General features: G+C 38.4%; 1 long non-coding RNA gene across 5 annotated transcripts in view; it reads left to right on the top strand.

Moving 5' to 3' along the window:
• The window catches only part of LOC102010922, a 94,385-nt gene that overhangs the window by 55,917 nt on the left and 15,315 nt on the right, over positions 1-23,153 (top strand). Inside the window, exon 6 of one of the 5 annotated variants that reach the window (XR_001234283.1) lies at positions 11,426-12,340. The exons of 3 other annotated variants lie outside the window; for them this stretch is intronic. This is a non-coding gene — a long non-coding RNA (uncharacterized LOC102010922). Of the gene's footprint in view, positions 1-5,078; positions 5,413-11,425; positions 12,341-23,153 lie in introns of those variants that run through there. One more of the 5 variants, XR_001234281.1, reaches the window with a different exon arrangement.

Below are 23,153 nucleotides of genomic sequence, written 5' to 3'. Positions count from 1 at the left end.
ACCAAATACTTAGATATCTCATTATGTGCTGTGTTCCTCTAGTTTTTAAATTGTATTTTTTTCAAAGTGGGAGGAAAAACTCAAAGGTGTAATATGTGCTTACTCTTTTTATTTCTTTTTTAAAGGACAAAATTTTCTTTTCAATGAACACAAAGAAAAAGTAGTATAAATGAAACAAATTATCATTTTTTTTGAAACAATGGAATAGATAAATTGGAGAATTATTCTAATTTCTCCCTGCTTCCTTTTTAAAAATCTATCTTTTATTTTGCTGTCTGTCTGCCTGTCTGTTTCTGTCTCTCTGTTTCTGTCTCTGACTCTCTATTTTTTTTCATATAAAAGAAACCATGTGATATTTAAGCTGGTATCTCTGACTTATTTCACTTAACATTATATTCCCCAGTTGTATCTATTCACTTATGAATGCCTCAGGTTTACCTTTAGGGCACAGTACTATTCCATTCTGTGTAAATACCACATTTTCTTTATCAGTTCACCTGTTGATAGATATATGTGCTGTTTCCAAGATCTAGCTGTTATAAATTGTGTTGCTTGAAACATGGCTATGCATGTATCCCTGTAATACGATGACCTTAACTCTTTTGGGAAGATACCTAGAAGGGGGATAGCAGGTAAAGTGGAATATCTATTTTTAGTTTTTTGAGGCATCTCCACACTGACTTCCACAGTGGTTGTACTAGTTCACATACCCATCAACATTGTAGAAGAGTTCTTTTCCCCACATCCTTTCCAGCATTTGTTATTATTTTATTTCTTGATTATAACCATGCTTTTTGGAGTAAGATAGTATATAGTTTGTGTTTATATGCTTCCCCAAAACCCCATGCAGTCATGAGTGGCTGGATCTAGGGTGTGTGATGGGGATAAATTGTGTGATGCTAGGATTAAGGGAGCACGATTACTAAATTAGTCTACTGATTGGTTTATCATAGTTCTGGATGTAGATAATGGGAAGGCTCGCCCTGGGTGTGAGTGGTGCCACCTAAAAGACAAGTTGAAAAAAAAATTAAAAAAATAAAAGACACGTAGCCTGGATGGATATAAAAAGACAGAAAGAAGATAGGCCTGCTGCTGCTGCTGCTACTTTGTTGCTTTGGTGCCTTCTTCCTTTTTGAACTGTTTCTCCTCTGTGATGCCCCTCTGCCATGCCGACCTGCCATGGAGCCAACTGACTATGGACTGAATCTTCTACAAACTGTGAGTTGAAATAAAACTTTCCTCCTTGAACTTTCGATGTCAGGCATTTTGACTCAGCACTGAGAAAATTAACTAAGACAGATGGTATCTCAATGTAGTTTTAATTTTCATTTGTCTAATGACCAGAAATGTTGAACATTTTTTCATGTGTTTATTGGCCAGTCTGAGAAGTGTCCAGTTATTTCAGTTGCCCATTTTGTGATTGAGTTTTGTGGAGGCTTTGATGGGGGGACTAATTTCTTTTTAATTCATTGTATATTCTAGATGTTAGCCCTCTGTTCAAGAAATAGCTGGCAAAAAGTGTTTCCTGTTCCGTAGGTTGTCTCTTCACTGTGTTGGTTTCCTTTGTTGTACAGAAACTCTTTAATTTGATGTAATCCCATTTGTTGATTCTAGATGTTATTTCTTGTGCTACTGGGTTTCTGTTCAGAAAGTCCTTCCTACATCTATGCATTGAGCACTTTACCTATTTTCTTCTCTCTTCTAGCAGATTATTTTTGTTTTAACATTTAGATCTTTGATCCAATTTGATTTTAGTTTAGTACATAGTAAGACGTATGGGTCTAGATTCAATCTTCTACATGTGGCTATCCAAGTTCCCACTTATTAAAGAGGCTCTCAAAAGGTTGTACCCATCACATGCGGCTTCCCACTGTGATCTTCCTGGCCTGAGCTTGAGCTTCTTGGGGGACCTCGGGAGACCTCTGTGTGCCTCTCACCCTCTCTCCAAGCCTGTCTCCCAAGGCTGTCTCTCTCCCAGTCTGTGTGTGTAACACTTCGGTCCTGGAGTGAAACTCTCCTTCTGGGTGTTGGTCTCATCCTCAGCCGGGTCAGTCTTGGTTGTCACCTCTGCTGCCCTGTGCCATGGGGTATGCAAGTGCCCATGTCAACAGCAGAGCCAGAGAGGGGGCCTCTCTCCTCTCCCAGGAGTCCTATGAGGCTGTGGTGTTGCTGGCAGGGGTGGGGCAGGGTCCTCCTCTTCTCTCAGGAGGCCTACCAGACTCTGGTCTACTCTTTTTCTTTCTATGCACAATACCTAATGAGGTCTTTAACATTCTCTTCAAAAGACATGCAATTTATGACATAAAACAACAGAGCAAAAAAACCCTTCAACTTAGTGTCTCACATTGCCATGCTTAACTGAAGTTGTCTTTTAAAGACAAAAGTTTAAATTCTATGGGCTTGACTCAATTCTTATCTCTAAACCAGACTGTTTTCAACTTATCCAAAAGATGAAAAAACCCTGTATCTATAGATCTGTTTAGGTTGCTATTGCTATGTAAGGAACCATGCCAAAATATATCAGCATGAAACCACCGTTTTATCATGGTCCAGACAGAGCAAAATAAAAGATAGATTACATATTCTCCAAGGAGATTTTTGTTACCTATTGCTACATGGCAATTTGCTCTATAACTTAGTTGCTTAAACAACAAACCTTTATTATTTCAGAGCTTCTGTTGGTCCAGCATTTGTAAACAGCTTAGCTCACTGACTTGCCTGAAGGCTTTCCATGGGTTACAGTCAAAATACTGGTCACAACAGTATCATCTGAAAGCTTGAACATGAAGGATCTGCTTCCAGTCTGGCTCACGCATATGACTGGTGATGGGAGACACCAGTTTCTCACACATGGGTCTTCCCTTAGGATTGCTTCTGTGTCCTCGTGTCATGACATTGGCTTCTTCCATAGTGTGATATCTAAGAGAGAGACCAAGGAGGAAGTCATTAGTATTTTTGTGTCCTAGTCCTTACAGGTGACATACTTGACCTCTGCTACGTTCTACTCACTACAAGTGTGTTACCAAGTCTACTACATAGTCCATAGGAAAGAAATAAAGCTCCTCTAGTACATATTGGTTGCACAGATTAATGGGTTTTGTTCTGGCAGATTTGTACATAGAGGTAACACACTTTAATCACCCCACCATCACATCTCTTGCCCCATCTTCTTCTATTTTTTGTGTCAGTAGCATGATGTTTTTGTTACTATGCCTTTGTAGCATAATTTGAAATCAAGTACTATGATGCCTTGCTCTCATTGCTAAGGATTGCTTTGACTCTTCTGGATCTTTTGTATTTCCACATAAATTTTAGAATTATTTTTACTGGTCTTGTGAGGAATATCATTGATATTTTTATGGAGATTGCATGGAATCCATAAATCATTTTTTATATAGCCATTTTAACAATACTATAAATTCTGCCAATCCACAAACATGAGGGATATTTACATCTTTTAATGTCTTAATCATTTTCTTTTTTGGTGCTCTAAAATGTTCATTGAAGTCATTTTTTACATTGGTTAGATTGATCCCTGGGTATTTTTTTGAAGTTATTGTGAGAGGGATTGTGTTTCTGATTTCTTTCTCTGCTAGTTCATTACTGGTATATAGAAAAGGTATTGATTTTCTAGTGCTGATGTTATATCCTGCTACTTTGCTGAATTTATCAGCTCTAAAAGTCTTTTGGTGGAATTTTAGCATGTTTGAGGTATAGGATCATACTTTTTTGCAAAGAAGGATTACTTTATTTCTTATTTTCCTATTTGTATTCTTTGTATCGCTTTCTATTGCCTAACTGCTGTAGTTAAATTTCCAGAACAACACTGAATAAGAGTTTTGAGACTAGACATACTTACCTTGTTCCTGATTTTAGAGGAAATGGTTTCAATTTTCCTTCATTCAGAATTAAATTGGCTGTAGGTTTGTCACATATGGCCTTTAGTATATTGAAGAATGATCCTTCAATACCTAGTTTCTTCAGGGCTTTTATCATGAAAGATTGTTTAATTTTGTCAAAGGCTTTTTCTTATTCAACTGAGACAATCATGATTTTTTAATCCTGGATTTTATTTATCCACTGTGATATGTTGATTTGTGTATCCTGAACTATCCTTGTTTTCTGAATGGCGTACGATCTGTTTAATGTTATTAAGTTCAGTGTGCAAGTACTTTCTTATGGATTCTTCAGTTTATGTTCATCAAGGATACTGATCTATAGCAGTGGTGGTGAACCTATGGCACACATGTCACAGTAGGCTGTTTCTTATCATTGAAAGCTCTGAAAGGTTTGCCATCACTGGTCTACTGTTTTCTTTTTCTAATATAACCTTGTCCAGTTTTTGTATCAGGCTGACATTGGGATGGTGGAATTTGGGGGCACTCATTTCCTTTCTGTTTCACAGGCTATTTTGAGGTACATTGGTGTTCTTTAAAGCTTGGTAAAGTTTAGTGGTGAACCCATTTGGTCTTCAGCTTTTATTTGTGGGGATACTTTTTATTACTACTTCAGTCTCATTGCCTGTTATTGATCTGTTTAGGTTTTCGTATCTTCCTAGTTCCATTTCAGTAGGTCATACATGTCTAGAAATTTATCCATTTCTTTTGGTTTCTCCAATTTATTAGAATATAGGATTTCAAAGTAGTCCCCAGTAATCCTTTGGATTTTAGTGGTATCTGTTGTGAAATACTGTTATGATTTATATCTAAGCCTCATGTTGTCGCAGGTGGGGATTCTGGCAGGTGGCCAGATCGTAGGTGTATGATACGGATTATGGGTGTAATAACTGGACTAGTCCACTAACTACATTGGTGTACTTCTGGGTGCTGAATAAAATTTATTGAAGACAGAAGACCCACCCTGGGTGTGAGTGGCACCAACCAACAGGCTTGTAGCCTGGATGGCATGAAAAGCAAAAGGGAGACTTACTGTTGCTTCTTCTTACTTGCCTTGCCATGGACTGCTTCTCCTCTGCCACACCCCTCTGCCATGCTGCCATGCTTGGCACCAGCCAACTATGGGCTGAAATCTATAAAACCTGTGAGCTGAAATAAATTTTTCTCTTCTTTCTTTCATAGGTGAGGATTTTGGAAAGTGATCATATCATGGATGTGTGATACTAAATTATTGGTGAGAACACCTGGATTAGTCCACTAACTGGGTGTTGGTGAATGGATTTACTGAAGGCAGAAGACCCACCTTGGGTATGAGTGGCACCAAACAATAGGCTTATAGCCTGAATGGAATGAAAATTGAAAGGGAGACTCACTGCTGCTTTTTACTGTCTGCCTTGCAATGGACTATTTCTCTTCTGGCATACCCTACCCCTACCATGACCCCATGTTTGGAGCCAACCACCTATGTATTGAAACCTCTAAAAACTGTGAGCTGAAATAAACTTTTCTCCTTTAACTTGTGGGTGTACTTTGTCTCAGCAATGAGAAAGTGACTAAGACACATATCCTTTTTCATCTCTAATTGTGCTGATTTGACTCTTCTCTGTCTGCCCTTTGGTTAGTTTGGCTAAGGATTTATCAATCCTGTTTATCTTTTCAAAGAACTAACTCTGCCCTTTGGTTAGTTTGGCTAAGGATTTATCAATCCTGTTTATCTTTTCAAAGAACTAACTCTTGTTTTACTAATCCTGTTTTCAGTCTAGTTCATGCATTTCAGCTCTGATCTCTATTATTTCTTTCCTTCTGTTTAATTTTGTTTCAGTTTGCTCTTATGTGTCCAGAAACTTCAGGTTTACCATTACATTATTTACTTTAAAACTCTCTAATTTTTTTATGTCACTTATACCCATACACTTCCCTCTTAGAACTATCTTTGCTATATCTCAAAGATTATATTATGTTGTATTTCCATTTCCATTTGTTTCTTGTACTCTTAAAGTATCTGGCCTGATTTCTTCAACGAACCACAGATCATTCAAAAGTGAATTGTTCAATCTCTATGTGTTTGTATAGTTTCTGTAGTTTCTCTTGCTGTTGTTTTCTAATTTCATTCCATTATAATCTGGTAAAATGCAAGAAACTACTTCAATTATTTGAATTTCTTAAGGCTTTCTTTATGTCCTAAACTATAATCTATTTTGGAGAACATTTCAGGAGCTGCTGAGAAGAATGTATATTCTTTTCTTGTCAGATAGACTGTTCTATAGATATCTGCTAAATCCATTTTTTATGGTTTCCTTTAACTCAAATATTTCTCAGTTGAGCTTTTGTCTGGATAACCCACCTGTTATGGTTGCTACATTGTGTCAACTTGGGGAATCTAGAGGTTTGGCTGAGTGACTCAGCAGGAAGCCAGGGTGCTTACTTTGTATACATCCTGAGCCTGTGGAAGAGGAGGGCATGGAGATTATGTGAGAGCTACACGCCCCTTAGGTGGGGGTAGCCTGTTTACAATGTAAGGCAGGGAAAAGAAGCTGCTTTGCGCCATTCCTCCCCTTTTGCTCTGGCTGTTTGCTGTTCGGCTGCCATTCCTCCTTTGCTCTTGTTGCTTTGCTATCTTCTGCCTCGGAGCCAGCCAAGTATGGACTGAAACCTCTACAAACTGTAAGCCAAATATACCTTTCCTTCCTTCATTTTGGACGTTGGGTATTTTGTCTCAGCAACAAGAGAAAAGTTACCAAGACATCACCTATTGGTGAAAGTGGAGGATTGAAGTGACCCACTATTACTATATTGGGACCTATGTGTCCCAATATAAAGATGTTGATTAGTGTTTATTTTATGAAGTTATGTGCATCAGTGTTTGGTAAACACATATTTACAATTGTTATATTCTCTTGGTGGATTATTTCAATTACTCATATATATTTGCCTTCTTGGTCTCATTTCATTAACTTTGTCTTGCATTCTGCTTTGTCAGATCTGAAGATAACTATTCTTGCTTGCTGTATGATTCCATTTGGATGGTATATTTTCTCCATCCTTTCACTTTGTTTGAGTATGTCTTTGCTAGTGAGGCATGTCTTTCAAATAACAAAATATTAGGTCTTGTTTTTAATCCAATATGACAAATTTTGTCTTTTAATTTGAGAATTAAGGGCACTTAAATCCAGAGTTATTAGAGAAAAGTGTACACAAATTCATGTCACCTTTTTGTTTTTCTAATGTTTGATTCTTTGATAATTCTCAGTAACTTGTCTACTCTTCTGCTGTGTGTAAAATTCCTTTAAGTATTTTCTGCAATGTTGTTTTAGTGGTCATGGATTTCTTTAGTGCATGCTTATCTTCAAAGGTCTTTATTTCTCTTTCAACTTTGAAAGATAGCTATTCTGAATTGGCAGTTACTTTCTTTCAGGGCTTGAAATCCACATTTCCATGCCCTTCTGACCTTTTGGGTTTCTCCAGAGAAGACTGGAATTAGCCTGGTGGGTTTTTCTCTGTAGGTTAGTTGACATTTTTTCCTTGCTGTTTCCAATATTTTTTCCTTGTTCTGTATTCTTGCCATTTTAACTATACTGTGACATGAGGAGGTTCCCTTCTTAGCATGCTCTCTGCCTCCTATACAGGATGTCTATATCTTTTCCAAGATTTTGGAAATTTCCTATTATTATTTCATTTAAAATGTTTTCTATGCTATTATCCTAAACCTCAGCACCTTCTTCTACATCAAAAGTTCATAAGTTTGGCCTTTTAACTGTTCCCCAAGGTTCGAGGTTTTGTTCAATAATTTCTATTTTTTTCTTTTTTGTGTGTGTCTCTTCAACCTTATCCTCAAACATGGAAGTTCCATCTGCTTCTTGGTCCTGTCTGCTGGTGAGGATTTCCACTAATTTCTTTTTTACTTGCCTTTCGTGCTTTTCATTTCCAGAATTTCTATTTGGTTTTCCTTCAGAATTTCTGTCTCTTTATTTAATTGCTCTGTCATGACCTGTACTGCCTTCCTATTTCATTCGGCTATTTATATATAGCCTCTTTAAAATCATTAGTTGTTTTATAAATCAATCTTTCTTGAATTCTTTGTCTGGCATTATACCAGACATTGATATCTTTAGTTTCAGTTACTGATAAATTATGAAAACTTGGAGGAATCATGACGCCTTGCTTTTTCAAATTGTGTTTCTATATTGAGATTCATGGATCTGTTGGGATGCACTTTTATTTGACACTCTTCTTAATGTCCAGCCTTCTTTTGGGGGCTTGATTTCCAGTACCAGTCAAAGAGTGCAAGCTGGTAATGTCAATGACACAAAGACAAACCAAATACTGACATACAGTTAAAACCAATTAAAAACAGCAACTGTGACACCATTACCAATAGAAAAGAAATCAGCAATCATACTTTACATTCAAAGATAAATGATATATTGACATTCTGTAAAAAACAAAGCAATGACTATACCACCCTTAACAATGGCAAAGAGATCAGCAATAATAATATACACACAAAGACATGTCAAATATCGACAAACGGTAAAGAGCTACTTAAAGCAAGAAGAATATCACCATAACAATAAAAAGAAATATGCAGTAATGGTACAAAATAAATGAAATAAATAAAATTTAATAAAGGTTAATAGCATTACTAATAAAAACTGGAAAGGGTATGAAAAAATGGAAGAAGAAAAAATTGAAAAAGAAATGTAGAGAAGATATGAGGAAAAAAAATTAAAAAGTCCAATTAAAAGTTTTAAAAAGTAAATAGTATTATACAAAAGTAACAAAAAAAAAAAAACAAGGAAAAAGGAAATAAACAATGAAAACAAAAGCAAGATAAAGACCGAGTATGGCAGTGTACACCTATAATCCCAGCACTCAGGAAGCTGAGGCAGAAGGATTACTGTGAGTTCAAGGCCAGCTTGGGTTACAAAGTGAGTTCAAGGTCAGCCTGAACTGCATAGTGAAACCCTGTCTCAAGAAGACCAAAAAAAAAAAAAAAAAAAAAAAAAAGACTCCCCTAAGTTTTTACACAGTGAAGTATTTGGGTAGTTTCTTGCCATATTGGAATCTACCAGATGTGTAGGAGTCAAAACTGGGACCTGTTCTGTTTCTATTTCCACTTTTTGACATATTGAATGCTAAGTTCTTCCCAGTCTTTCCCACTGGGTAGAGTCAGTCAACCATGTTGAAGACACACTGGTTTTTTTTTTTTTTTTTTTTTGGTTTTTCTCCGGTACCGGGAACCGAACTCAGGACCTTGTGCTTGCCAGGCAGGCGCTTTGCCGCTGAGCTAAATCCCCAGCCCCAGACAAGAGAGGCTAGCGTAGCATTGAGTTCATCTTTGGTTTTTTTGTTGTTGTTGTTTTGTTTTTTTTTGGTTTTTCTCCGGTACCGGGAACCAAACTCACGACCTTGCGCCTGGCAGGCAGGTGCTTTTGCCGCTGAGCTAAATCCCCAGCCCCTTAAATAAGGTGTTTCTTTTTTTTTTTTGTTTTTCTCCGGTACTGGGAACTGAACTCACGACCTTGCACTTGCCAGGCAGGTGCTTTTGCCGCTGAGCTAAATCCCCAGCCCAGTCAACCATGTTGTTAGCCTCAAGACTGTACTCACTCCAGGGGCTTTTAGTGCTTGTGTGTACCCTTCTGTGAGCCTAAAGCCACTACTGTCCCCAACTAGTTTTGAGGCCTATGGACTTCTGCAGTGCTCTCCCCCAACTTCCTCCAGAGAACCCTCTGTCCATATACCTCAGAACATGGCAAATATCCAAGCAGGCATACTATTGATCAGGTTGGTGGGCAGGGAAAGCAAATGGACCAACCACTAAGTTCTATCCTGGAAGTAGGCAGTAAGGAGGGCCAAATAGTCCACTGCGCTCAATCCTAGCGTTTTCAGACCCATGCCCCTAGGAAAACTGCATGAGACCATGCTTGGATTTTCACCAGAAAGGGAAGTACCGCTGCATCCTCCAGAGCCTGAGCTCACCACTGCTTACATTTCTCAGAAGTTATGCAACACTCCCCACTCTGTGACTGTCCTTTGTGGAGTCTCCCACCCAGCCACAGTGGTAGAGTTACTTCCAGAGACCGTGAGATATGGTTTCCATAGTAGCTCAGTCTGAAGCAATAAACCCATCCCCAAAATGGCTTCTGGTTATATCACTCCCAAATATGGTGAGCAATGCAGTGGATTTCTTCTTAAATCTACCCTGCCATTTGGAGGGAGTCACTTTCAGAGTAAAACCCCACATAGTGTTTGCAGCTTAGAATAATTGTGGGCTTTGGCTAGGGTTGGAGTTGTCAGGCCATTGCTTCTTTCTGAGTGTGCAGACCCTCTCCTGCCTTACCTTGTGTTTGCAGAAACAGGTACCCCTCCTTGGGAGCTGCGGTTAACACTGAAGACTGTTTTCTCTTCTCTGCACTGTCCTAAATTTCTCTATGATTTTTAGCTTTCCTGTCAGCTTTTTTGATCCCCAAAGCTCTTTTTCTCTTTCTCTTTGCTAAGTTGTTGTTTCTGGGTGTGGGAATTCCAGGTCCCAGAGAGACTGCCAAACTCCAACTCTTGATGGAGGCACTTTAAAGACTTTTGATTATATATTAAGGCCACCAAATTCAAGGGAATTTGAAGGTTTCTCTCACATTATCTTGAAGGGATCTGCTTTCAGATAGCTGTCCTTCTTTGGGCAACTAATTTGGGAAACCAAGTTATTTCCATATGGAAAAGTATAGATCAATTTTTATTTTGTCATTCAGATAGGAAACATACCTGGACTATTTTCTATTCTGCTCTTGTCTTTATAGGATGGTAACTATGATTCTTGCCAATAAAAACATGGAGAAAGTTTTGTGTTTTACTTGTCACAGGATTGAGGTCATATCATGGAAGTATGGGTATTCCCATACCTATTCCAATCACATCAGGAAATTTAACCATGCAAATTGTCTGCACAGGAGTGTTCTTTCTTATACTCCATTCTATTACATATCTTTCAAAACTCCAAACTTAAACAGTCAGGATGACAGATGATACTGTGCTTCAGGCCAAGGTTGTACATAAGATGCAGAAAAATTGCCATCTTCAAAATATAAAATTCAGCGAAGTAAAATACAACCCTAAGTAACTGTTTTTCATATTTGGTGAGGCATAGCAGAAAAGATGCAATGACTCATTTATCTAAGAAAAGGAAATTTAAGTGGCTCCCAATCTGGATATCTAAAAGGAAGATGTTCTTCCTGCAATCCCTAACATGGGAAACACTAGCACTTAAGATGGAAAGTTAGATCGCTGAAAGAAGGGGTAGGGGGCAGGTGCTGCTGTCTTCAAAGAAAAAGGGTTGAATTGTATCTGGCCCTGGATCTAATTCAATTTGACTACTGAGCAGTAAAGATAAATTGAACCCACAGAGAAAACTGAAAATCGCATTTTCCTGGCAAGTCCTTCAATGGGCTTAGTGTGTTTAGATTTACGGCAGGGGTGGGGGTAGGGCTAGGTAATTGCTTTCTCTGCCTTGGTTTTTCACATTTTTGTTTTTCTAGGACTGATTTTTCCATCTGGCCTAACCAGAGCCTGAGGTTGAATCCCACAGAACCAGTAGGTTCAACCTGAGCTGGCTGAAACATGCACAGAACTGAGAAAGACAAATTTGATCCTTTCTGAAAGACCGATGCAGCAGAATTGTGCTCCCCCCTGCTCAGACCCAAGCCCTTAAAGAGAAAACATTCTGTTCTTCCAACTCTAGAGATGCCCCCATCATGGAGAAACAGCAGTCTCCAAAGGATTTTGCATTCCAGAAGCTGGCTGGATGACAGTGTTAAATGGAAGCATGTTGTCAAAGAGATCTGTTTCACATCACAGGTCCTGGGGTACAAAGATCAGAGAAGGCTGGAATGACCTCAGCTCCAGAAACCCCAGCACAGAGGTGGAAGAGAAGCATAAATTTCCCAGATGCTTGAGAAGAGTTGAAGGGCAATAGAGCACCAGTAGACCCAGATTTCTGAAAGAAGTGACAAGGGAACATTGCAACAAAAAGTAGCAAGACCAGGTCAGGTCATGGACAGTCTTAGAGTACAGCTGACCAGGGGTGGGTCACAGCTCAGGACAGTCACCACTTGCCAGTATAAGCTGCCCCACACGGGTACTCACTAGTAAAAAGGAAGAAAATAGGAAACACCAGAACTAACTGAACTTCAAGATAAAAAGACTGAAAAAACACAGTTTTTTTTTTTCCAGAAATAATTAAGGTTGCAAGGTACTAAGTGAATTAAATTGCATTATAAAAATATTATGTATTTTTTACCACAGCGATGTATGTGCACCCATGTTTATAGCAGCATGATTTGTCATAGCTAAATCTTGGAAGCAGCCCAGACGTCCATCAGTTGAGGAGAGGATAAAAAGGATGTGGCATTTTTATACAACGGAGTATTACTCAGCTATAAAGAATGATAAACTCAAGGCTTTTATAGGTAAATGGATGCAACTAGAGACCACACTCATAAGTGAAATAAATCAGACCCACATGTGTAAACACTGTATTGTCTCCCCAGTATAAGAACCTGAAAGAGTGAATAAAACCTGAAAGGTACAGTAGATATTGTGAAAGGGAAAGAAACTGCTCAAACGAAGGAACAACTGGGATAAAGGAAGGGAGAAAAGAAAGAAGGAATGGAAAATGTATATATTATACAAAATAGCTAAGATAATTATACTACTAATTTGTATTGGTTTATTGAAAGGAATAGTTAATGTTTAATTGTTTGATCAAGCTTGCATGCTTATATCTGGTAATCTGAGCGACTACTTTACAGATAACAATAAGTAATACAGCAACCATTGTTGATTTCCTATCATCTTGTTCTGAAATTCCGTATCACTTGTATAGTTTTTATGTTGTTTTGTTTTTGTTCTTTTCTCATTAAAATAATAAAAAAAGGAAACAAACATTATACATTTCCTGCACACTCAAGCTTCTGGTTTGAGAAACTTTGTGCCATCCTCTGTTGTTCTTATGCCTGTCCTCTGTCATTGCCATGCAGAGGGAAGTGGCTTCTTCGCATTAGTGTGTCTCTCAGGTACTCAAGAAATGGTCACAGCCATACAATGTTAAGTAACACATCCTGAAAGTCTTCTAGACCAGAGGTCAGAAAACACTTTCTGTAATGGGCAGATAATAAATATTTTAAACTTTTCCAACTGTGCATTCTCTGTTGCAGCTCCTCAGCTCTGTCATGGCAGTGCAAAAGCAGCCATGCACCAAGCATAAATGGGTGGGCCAGGCTGTGTTCCAATAAAATTTTGCTCATGGACATAAATCTCAATTTCAGATAATTTTTCTGTTTAATAAAAGGATTTTTTCATTGGATATTTTTCTAGCATGTGAAAATATAAAATCTATTCTAAACTCAAAGAACATATAACCATAGACAGTGGGTGGGATTTGGCCATGGGCAACGGCTAACCAGTCTTCATTTTAGACTGGACACTGATCTCTACACCATAGGAGGAACAAATTTATTCAAGTTCATGATTTTGGGTACAAAGACCCAAATGTTTAGGGAAGTGCCTAGGAGGTAAAGACTACCTGGGAAATATAGAATCTTTCTTTCCTACATATTTTCTTTTCCACTGATCTGTGGCTTTCTACATGGCCTCAAGGCAAGTGACTGCTTTATATCTGACTTAGAAAAGCCATAGCTAACAAGCTACTGCTGTGGTAATAGACAACATTAGCTAGACTGTAAGACCTGGAAGACAGGGCCGGTGTCTGTTTTTCTTGCTCTTACACTGCTGAGGTCTAATATAGTGTCTGACACAGAGCAGGCATTAATCAGTATTTGATTGACTGAAAAGTCCTTTTCAGCACTTTTACAAAGGTTTTATTACTCTAACATACGGGACACAATTCTCGCTTAACAAATTTTTGAATAGTGATCTAGAATTGAGAAGAACGACTGTGCATCAATAGAAGACTTTCATAAATAAATAAATGACAACAATTCTATATTAGTCACTACGAAACTGCAAAACCACTCTTAGCTTTGCTTAAAGGAAGACCTGTCTGCACCAAGAAGCAAAAAAGAAAAAATTGCAGCTGCAAATCAAAAACTTTTCCTGGTGAAGAAAGGACTCATCCCATGCACGTCTCCTGACATTAATTTCATGCTTTCCATTTGGCCGTGAAGGTGGCTTCTATCACTGTCTCCGACATGAAAAAGCTAAAAAGCTACCTGGGTAACAAAAGGCTGGGAAATTTACAAGGGACGCATAACACGGGAGGAGCTGATGCTGAAAATCTTTCTGCTCTGCTCTAAATTGGCAGCGTCTTTCCCCATTAAGCCACACAACATCTAGACAATACAGAGCAAGCTCAAGAGCAAGGGGCGCAGCTTAAGGTGCCTTAATTCAGCATTTATCTGAATAAGCTTCAAACCGTTCCTTTTCAAATTTTCTGTTCTTTAAAAAAGCTCCCAAGTAAATTTCAAAGGGAAGCATCAAAATGTGGGGGAATTGGGGATGATAACTAGTGTGCTGGTACCAAAAGGAGGCGAAAGAAAAGATCAAAGATTAGTTTCTTTAAGCTGGGTGGCACCTTGGCACTGAGTCCTGGGAACAGATGCTGGCTGATTTGAATAAAAAAGGAGCAGAAGTAACCAAAGATAAGAAATAATTGGCTAAAAGATACAAAACCATACTTCTGACTAGGGATAATGAAGTTTTTCGAGTAGTTGTTAAAATAGCTGACTTTTAAAAACCAACCTCAAGCGACACGAGGAAAAAGAGACACATTTGTAAATATTGTCCCCCAAACCTCAATTGTGAATTAAGACTTGGTCAAAGAAGACATGACCCTTTCCAAAGTCTCAGCAGGAAGAATCAGGCTTGCAGAGGCCTTTGTTTCCTGGAGAATGATGTCAGAGCCCATCCCAGGGAGAAGAAGGGCACGTTTGCATTAAAGGTCACAAGGGAAATGCTGTTTGTAATGGCGTAGAAAGGCTTCCAGAAAAAAGAGGAGTCAACTTGCTGTTTTAGAATCAAAGGCAAAGAAAAACAAATCTCGTGATTGGAAAAATCATTTAAATGTTCTACAAAGTCTATGAAACTTTGAGGGGAAAGAATCCAAGAATGTCATTATAGAATAACTATGTTACATTAACTGTGAACAGTATGTTGTGCATTTAACATATGTAAAATTTTAAAAAGCAGAAGGCAAGGACGAACGGTCCCTCTCCTCCACCTCCTAACTGACCCCAAGTTGATCAGGTAATCACATCTCAGGGAAATATTCACAGCAACCAGTAAGAAGAGCAAACCACACAGCTCAAGGTGCCTTAATTCAGCATTTATCTGAATAAGCTTCAAACCATCGAAGAAGTAATCAGAAGACCTAGAGTCACATTTCAGCTCCATCATTTCTAAACCAAGAACTGCTACATGTCGTTTGACTTTTCAAAGCGTTGGTCTCCCTACCAGCAAATGGAAGACTGTGAGCATTCCTTATGGGATTATTGTTAAATGAGCTCCCTGCACAAAGTGAACGCATGGCAAGTACTCAGTAGGTGTAGGCTTGAATCTGTTTCATTTGAACTTTATAGCTAAATGGACTGAGCACTTACTGTGTGTAAATCCTTCATTCATATGGTTCTGGTCTTCTCAGCAGCTCTGGAATAAGGGATAATTGTCATCCCCTTTGCACAGATAAAAAGAAAAACTGAGGCTCAAAGACTCTGAGAAGCTTTATTATGGTGCAACTATCATAGGCAGCTAAGTTAGGTGCACATATGATAGACAGTCAGACAGGGCCAGCCCTTGAGGGAGTCAGTGCAGAGGAGGCGAACACATCGCAACAGTGGCTAGAGATACATCTGTTAAAGGCTGGGTCTCAAGATAAAGACAGAATGACCAGGCCTACATGCCTCCCCAGCAGATAAGATAATTGGAGGTAGTAGGTATCACCAGGGCCAATAAATTCTAGATAGACATCAGTCACCCAGGTAGGTGACCAGGACCTCCTGATCCATCTCTTCCTAAAAAGGTCTTTATTCTTTCCATGTACCCTGGATTCTCAACCTGCTTCCCCATTGGATAAGTATTACCTTAGTGGCTATCCTTGTAATTTTATTGGTCGATCATAATTTTGACTCACTTTGTATCCACTTTGTGATTTTGCTCTACAAAACTTCCTTTGAGAGGTGGGCTCAGTGGGAACTTACTCTCAGGCCCACTTCTGTTTCTCAAGAGCTACCTCTCTCAGTAAATTTTCCCCACTGTTCACCGCTGTTGTTCTTTCAAATTTATTCTTCAATTTTGGGGAGCATGAACTCAGTGTATCTGACATCTAGCATCTTAGGAGTTATATTATTCCCCTGTATCATTTGGAGTCCACACCAGAAAAACTGGAATGAGGTAAGAGTTTGCTTTTGTTTTGTGAATTCTGGGTTGTTACTTGTTTAGGTAATCAGAAATTGTTATTCTTGTTTGTCAATTGCTTATGTCTTGAATTCATATGTGTTGTCTTTTTTACTCATTGATTTTTGTTAAAATGATGACAAATTGATTTTTGTTAAATTTTTGTTAAAATTTAAATTGAGAACATGGGAAGATTATGTTTCTTTGATGGGACATTTTCCTTTTACAGGCAAGGTCTTGTATTCCTGTCTTGTATATCCTGCACTTGAACTTACTAGTTGCAGAATTTATTGGTACTCCTTGCTTGACCTGTTTGACTTGTTTCGACTGTTGTGGTTTTGCTGTCTTATCTTACACTGCAGCACTGGAGAGGAGTAATGTTACAGCCAAGCACACCGGTTCCAGGCCCCTGCTCTTACCTGACCACCTATGGAGACTGGGAACTGACTGGACTTAGGGCATCGTCTTCCTTTTTGTTTCTGCCAAGACATAGGAAACAAGATGAGGAGGTTTTCCTCTCTCAGTAGCATGAACAACCAATGGCCTTATTCAGTAATGACAGTTTAAGACAATGGCCTTAAACAACAAAAATACAAAAATAAAGAACACTTCACAGTTTGTTGGAGGTTTTATTAAGTGGATCCATCAATTGTCTCTTAACCACCTTCTGAGGTATATGCTGCCAGCTTCTCTATTTTATGGGGACTGTGAGTTAATATGCAGAGCCATCAGAGCTCCATGACTGCTCTCAACCACTGCACTATACAGTTGTTCCTCAGCATACAATAGGAATTGGTTTCAAAAGTCCCCACAGACACCAAAGTCTTCGGATGGTCAATTCTTTTATGTAAAATAGTATATTTGCATATAATCTACCCACATCCTCCCCTGTATTCTGAATCATCTCTGGATTACTTACAATATTTAAACAAATAAATGCTATGTAAATAGTTATTATATGCTATCATTGAGAAATCCTGGACAAGAAAATAGCCCATACATGTTCAGTACAGATGCATTTCCTTCTGAATATTCTTTCTCGGTGATTGAATGAATCTGTGGATGTAGAGCCCCACAGTGAGAGGGCTGACTCTGCAGTCAGTCCCTTTGCTTTGGGCCTTCAGAGGCCAACAACCTAACCGTGGCTGCCTTGCTTAGGGACAGCTGGAGGCAGGGAGAGCTCAGCAATGTAGCTTCAGGAAAACTGTAAATTGAAACTGAAGAAAAGTGGTATTTATTGACAGCTTATACTTCAAATGAATTGGGACATTTTAAGTTAGTAATATCCTAACTAGAGTTCCAAATCCTTGGACTTTACCAAAGATAATAACAGGGGTCTGTGAGCTATTTTTAATATTTCAAGATGCCTATTAGTATGTCACTAATCATATAAAATATAATCTTCGTATATGGTAATAAAATCTTAAAGAGGAAAACATTTACAGGAAAATTTTACTTCTAGATTTGAGCAAGAGTTCATGGATTCTTTGGAAACAAGTGAATTTTTGTCCTGGGAGGGTTGAAATAAGCCCTATACATGTCTAATTTATGCTAATAGAGAAGATATCCCATTATCAAAGAGAATTCAACAAGACTCAAAGACTTGTGGAAAGAAGTTGTCGGCAGACATGAAAGGCAATTTTAGCCATTTACTGAGAATTGCCAGTCACTGTAGGAGCAGAAGAGGCATTTTTCTGCCAACTGGTTGAAGCTTGTGCCAGAATGATCCTGCTGTTTCTTAATTGTTCTAAAAGCTTGTAGCCAGCAATTTCTCTGCCAAGCCTGGCCTCATTTTCATGTTTTTTATACTATGCAGATCATGAAGTGTCCCATTCAGAGTAGGAAAATAAGAAATTATTTCCTTGTCCTCACTTTCTTTGGAGCTCATCACATAATCTGGTAATAACTACCTGTAAAGTAATACATTAGTAGCCATCTCAAAACCTTGGATTCTTTTCCTTTTTTGGTACAAACATCCTTCAGTACTTTTCAACATGTGGTTAATCTTCATGGCAATACTTTATAATCCTTGTAAAGGTAAGGGAAGAGAACCAGTGTTTTCCAATTGTAGACAGAATCTTGACTACTAGACATAATATCTAGGTGTGGAGTAAGTTGCACATTGCAGAATGCAATATAGAGTATGCTCTCATTTTTGTAGAAAAGAAAACCCGTGTAACCCTGTGTGCATGCATCACATCTGTACGTGGAGGTGGAGTACAAAAGCTTGGCAAAAGATTTGCAGCATCCATCTAGTATCGTTCATGGTTCCCTCTTACGGTGGGAAGTGAGTGACATGAATGAACAGCCACTGAGAAGGTTCACTCTTATATCTATGTACCTCCAATAGTTTTAATGCTTTAAAAGGAGCACATATTTTTATATTTTTAAATTTAAAATAGGTGAGACGTATCCCACATAAGAGATAACCTTATATACTTAATTCTGTTGGATTCAGATTTTAGAACAATTTTAAAGACATTAGAAAAAACTTTCTCACTTCTAGAAGAAAATAGTTTCCTGCCATCTCAGTCCTGTGAAAAAACCCGTGTGTACAATCTCCCTTGGAGGACCTTGCTCCTGACCGGAGTGGAGATGGAGTTTGGATGGTGATGGGCTTCCACCACTTTTTTTTTTTTTTTTTTTTGGCTTCATGGATTTTTTTGAGGAGCAAAGTAAAGATTTCAAAAAAGGGAAAGCAATCTTCTTGATTTATTTAGATTTTTGTACATGCCTTTGATAGCACTCCATAACAAAGACAATTAAGGGGTGAATAATCCACATGGCAAAGTCCTTTTATCCCGCTAGGAATGTGACCAAGGAAGGAGAGAAAGCAATAGTGTTCAAATTCTAACTTTTACTTGAAAGCTTCCTGGGTTCATAAAATATATCTAACCTGTCTGAAACTGCTTCCTTTCCTTTAAAGGAGAATAAAAAGCTGGGCATGATGCCACACGCATGTAGTCCCAGCTCCTTGGGAGACTGGGTTGGTAACATCTTTTGAGTCCATGACCTACTTGGGCAACATTTCAAGAAAAAAAGGAAAATAGATAATTGTGGGGTAAAGGGTTATATGTAAAAGGCATTGCATAATATCTGGCTTGTGATAGGTGATCAAGGGTTCCTAAGCTAATATTTTTCTTGTAGAACTGAGAATTGAACCAACAGCCTTTTGGGTGAACTATATTCCCAACCTTTTTAAATTTTTTTTTTAAATTTTGAGACACATTCTCAATAAGTTCCTCTGGCTGGGCTTCAACTTGAGATCCTCCTGCCTCAGCCTCCCAAAGTGCTGAGATTACAGGAGTATGCCACCACATTCAGCTGATAGTTTTTTAAAACTGTGGACCTTAATCTATACTGATACCTACAGTGGACAAATAGAAAATTTAGAAAAGTGGAAAACTGACTGAACGTTGCAGTGAGACAGTCTATCCATGATCTAATAACTCTTATGTGTTTCCCATCTGGTGAGATCATTCTATCACCCTGTGCAAAAAAAATCACTTGAAATTTATGTGTTACTGAGGAAGGCCCAGTAGTGTCAACTCTGCATATGAAACAACCAGTGTGCAAAAACCAGAATGTGATACATTTGTAGACTTATTTGCAGCTGGGTCATTGTTGCAACTGGACATGTCTAGGTCCATCATCTTCTCAAATATTTTGTATCAGAAATGATGAAAACATTATATTACCAAATAATTTCTTTAGTAACTAGACTTGGCTCTGGATGGTGAAAACAAAGCAAAGAAATATCACTTAGCACTTACTGGACAACAAGCAAACTGGCAATCAAGGCAGTCCAAAGAATGTAGTTTGGGAAAATTAAACCCCAACACCAACACCCCACCATAACCTTGGAAAGACGTCCTGGAAAGACATTCACAACATATTTGAGATCAAGGTACCACATTAGACTCCACAGAGGTAGTCAAAGAGTGTAGGCATAGATCTTGCCCTCTGTGAGCTCACAGACTTGAAAATCACAGAATATCCTGACTCACCAAATCATCTAAAGCTCAAATGTACGGTTTCTTTATCACCATTTTAGTTTCCCTAGACAATGTTCTCTGTAATATTTCTACGACTAACTGAGATAGAGGGTATCCACATGGAAGAGAGCTCTAAATCTTGTTGCAAACCATCAAGAAGGTATAAAAGAGGCGCCCAAAGACACTGTGGAGCCATGGTCCTGGAGCGGTACTTCTGTCTTTATTTTTCATGTCTTCCCTCAAGTGGACCACTGACGGCACCACACGCAGCCATTGTTTAGAGACGTGACTTAAGGAGTGGATGGAGGGTACCGGGCATATTTCAGAGAGACCTTACTTAGGACTAAGGTAGTTTCAAAGAGTGCATCCGCTTCTTAACCTGCATCATCTTCTGTCTGGCTCCTTGAAACTGAACTTTCCTCCCAAACCTGTTTGCTGTTATATATCTCTAAGTATTATATTTTCCCTTTGCTCTCCTTCTCCTGAGGCAGTAGGCTCCCTGATCTGTCCTCCGGGGAACTCCTACAGCTTGAGGAAATGGGGAGCCTGAGTACTCCAAGAAGCCACTAGTTAGATGCCAGTGCTCCCCTGTCAACACTCTCCAAAATCAGACCCTTGTAGACTTTACCTTCCATACTTTCTCTGGTTTTTCGTAACTCTCTGTGCATAACACCTGCCAGCACCTCAAGTTTGTACTCCATTTTAAAGCTTTCACCCGGCTGGTTCGAGACTCCAACACAAATTATAATTTATTTACTTAGACTGTGAGTCGGGTGGTTTCTATTTTCCAGCCTGTCTCCATGACCAGTGGTGAGTCACTTCACCTCTGTCAGCTTTAGGTGACTAGGTAGGGAAAACTCCACCACAGACAAGAGGGTGATCACTGGGCACTTGCATGCAATTATATAGACAGGTATTTTCAGAGTGAGTTATGAAAATCCTTTGGATTTCCAACTTCCTGGCTTGTAAGCATTTACAGTCTTAGGCTAGTGAGTTTTCTGAGTCTCAGTTTCCCCACCTGTGAAGTGGAGAAAATGACCCCTACCTCTGTCCTCTATGAAGTTACATAGACGAAGCACAAGGATGGAGCTAAAACTCACAGAAATGATGACTCACAAAGATAAATGGTGAAAAACATAAAAATACGTAGTTTCAATAATCAAAGAGAAAAAGGAGAGATGTAGGGCAGGGAAAAAATCAAAAAAATTACAAACAGCTGAAATGACTCACTGTAAGGATAAATCTGAATACAATAGAATATCATGAAATTTTTTGTTTATAAAACACAGAGGAAGGATTAGTAAGTTTTAGTGGTCATCTTGGCCATTTTTTTTCCTATTTTTTTCTTTCAAGTACCAAATGCTCTCCTAAAATTCTCCCCTCCCCTTCTTTCATTCCTTCCTTCCCCTTTTCTTAAATAAACGATCTTTACATTTTTCCCTTTTTTCCTCATTTGCACTGAAAGTTTAGATGACTGAAAAGAACGGATTTGTGTCTTATAAATCTGCCAGCTCACACTAAGGAGTTACAGTGTCTCCACCCATAGCTTTTAGGCTTGATCACCAGCAAAGAATAAAATACTTGAACTGTAGCACTGCTCTGAGGTTACCTGAGACTCATCTGACCGGTCAGATCATTACTTCATGAACAACATTTCATTGCCATCACATCATATTCTGGGAAGGAAAAGCCAACAGCAATATTAGATGGCGTCCTAAAAATATTTTTTCAAATTTTCTTTCCTGTAAAAATTATATTAGAGGAAAAAATTGTGCATAATTTTAATATCCTTCCTATTTGTCTTTTATTAAAACTTATTTTCATTTGACTTTCCTGAGTATGTATTTATTCTAAAAAAAACTACAAAATGCTTGGGGGAGATACAGAAAAATATTTGGAGGAAATTAAAATTATCCATAGTTGCACCAACCAAAAATAAATATTCTTGACATTTGAAGAATTTTATCTTTTAAAGTCTTTAGTTTTAAAGTTAAGAACAGCAGAATAAGTTTTAAAAATGAAGTTAAGAACATATTTATATATATAGTCTTAAATTGTAATTTTTTGATGTGAGTGTTTTATGATGCTAATAAATTATTATAAACAGAAAATCTGAAGATATTCCATTATATTCAAATCTAACAAACTGCCTACAGTGAGCCATTTCAGTTGTTTGCAGCATTGCTAATTTGCCCTGCATCCTCTCGCCTTCTCCCTCTTTGGTTACTAGTAATGTTATGTGTCTTTATAAGTTTATTAAGCATCAGTATTTGTGAGTGGTCCATTCTGATCCTTTTTCTAATAATGATGGTGGTCATGATCACTGTCTTCATCTTGGCATTTGGAACTAAAAATGGTCAAAGTCATGCAACGCAGAGACATGGGTACAGAAGAGAGCTGTAGACTACAGCAGACTGCATCTCATCCCCAGCACTTATCCTCCTGATGCTGGCATTACCTGTGTAGTATTGAAAAGAATTATTTTTAAAGTGGCTTTCCAAGCATACGCAGGCCTGGTGTGGAGCCTACACCAAACAAGAAGCTACCAAGTCCATAGGTCTTCTCAAGACAACCTTTGGGACAGTTATAGGAATGATATTGTAGGAAGAACAACCAGAGGGGAACAAAATGGAGCCTTTAAAACATCTACAAATAGAAAATCATGCCTCCAAGAAGGAATTAATTTTCTTCAAAATAACTGCCTTTTGCCTGAACCTTTACCTCCAGGCTCAGCTCAACTCTGTACATGGAAATCTTTAGAAGACAGAGAACAGGAAACAAGCACTTACACTCCATATCTATGGTTGGGAGGCACACAAACCAGGTCTTCTTCCTGTAAAACACTGATAACCAGATCAAGCAA

Source organism: Chinchilla lanigera, unplaced genomic scaffold, assembly GCF_000276665.1.
Source record: "Chinchilla lanigera isolate Chin_1 unplaced genomic scaffold, ChiLan1.0 scaffold00024, whole genome shotgun sequence".
In the NCBI taxonomy this organism is placed as follows: domain Eukaryota; kingdom Metazoa; phylum Chordata; class Mammalia; order Rodentia; family Chinchillidae; genus Chinchilla; species Chinchilla lanigera.
This window is presented reverse-complemented; position numbering and strand designations above follow the sequence as displayed.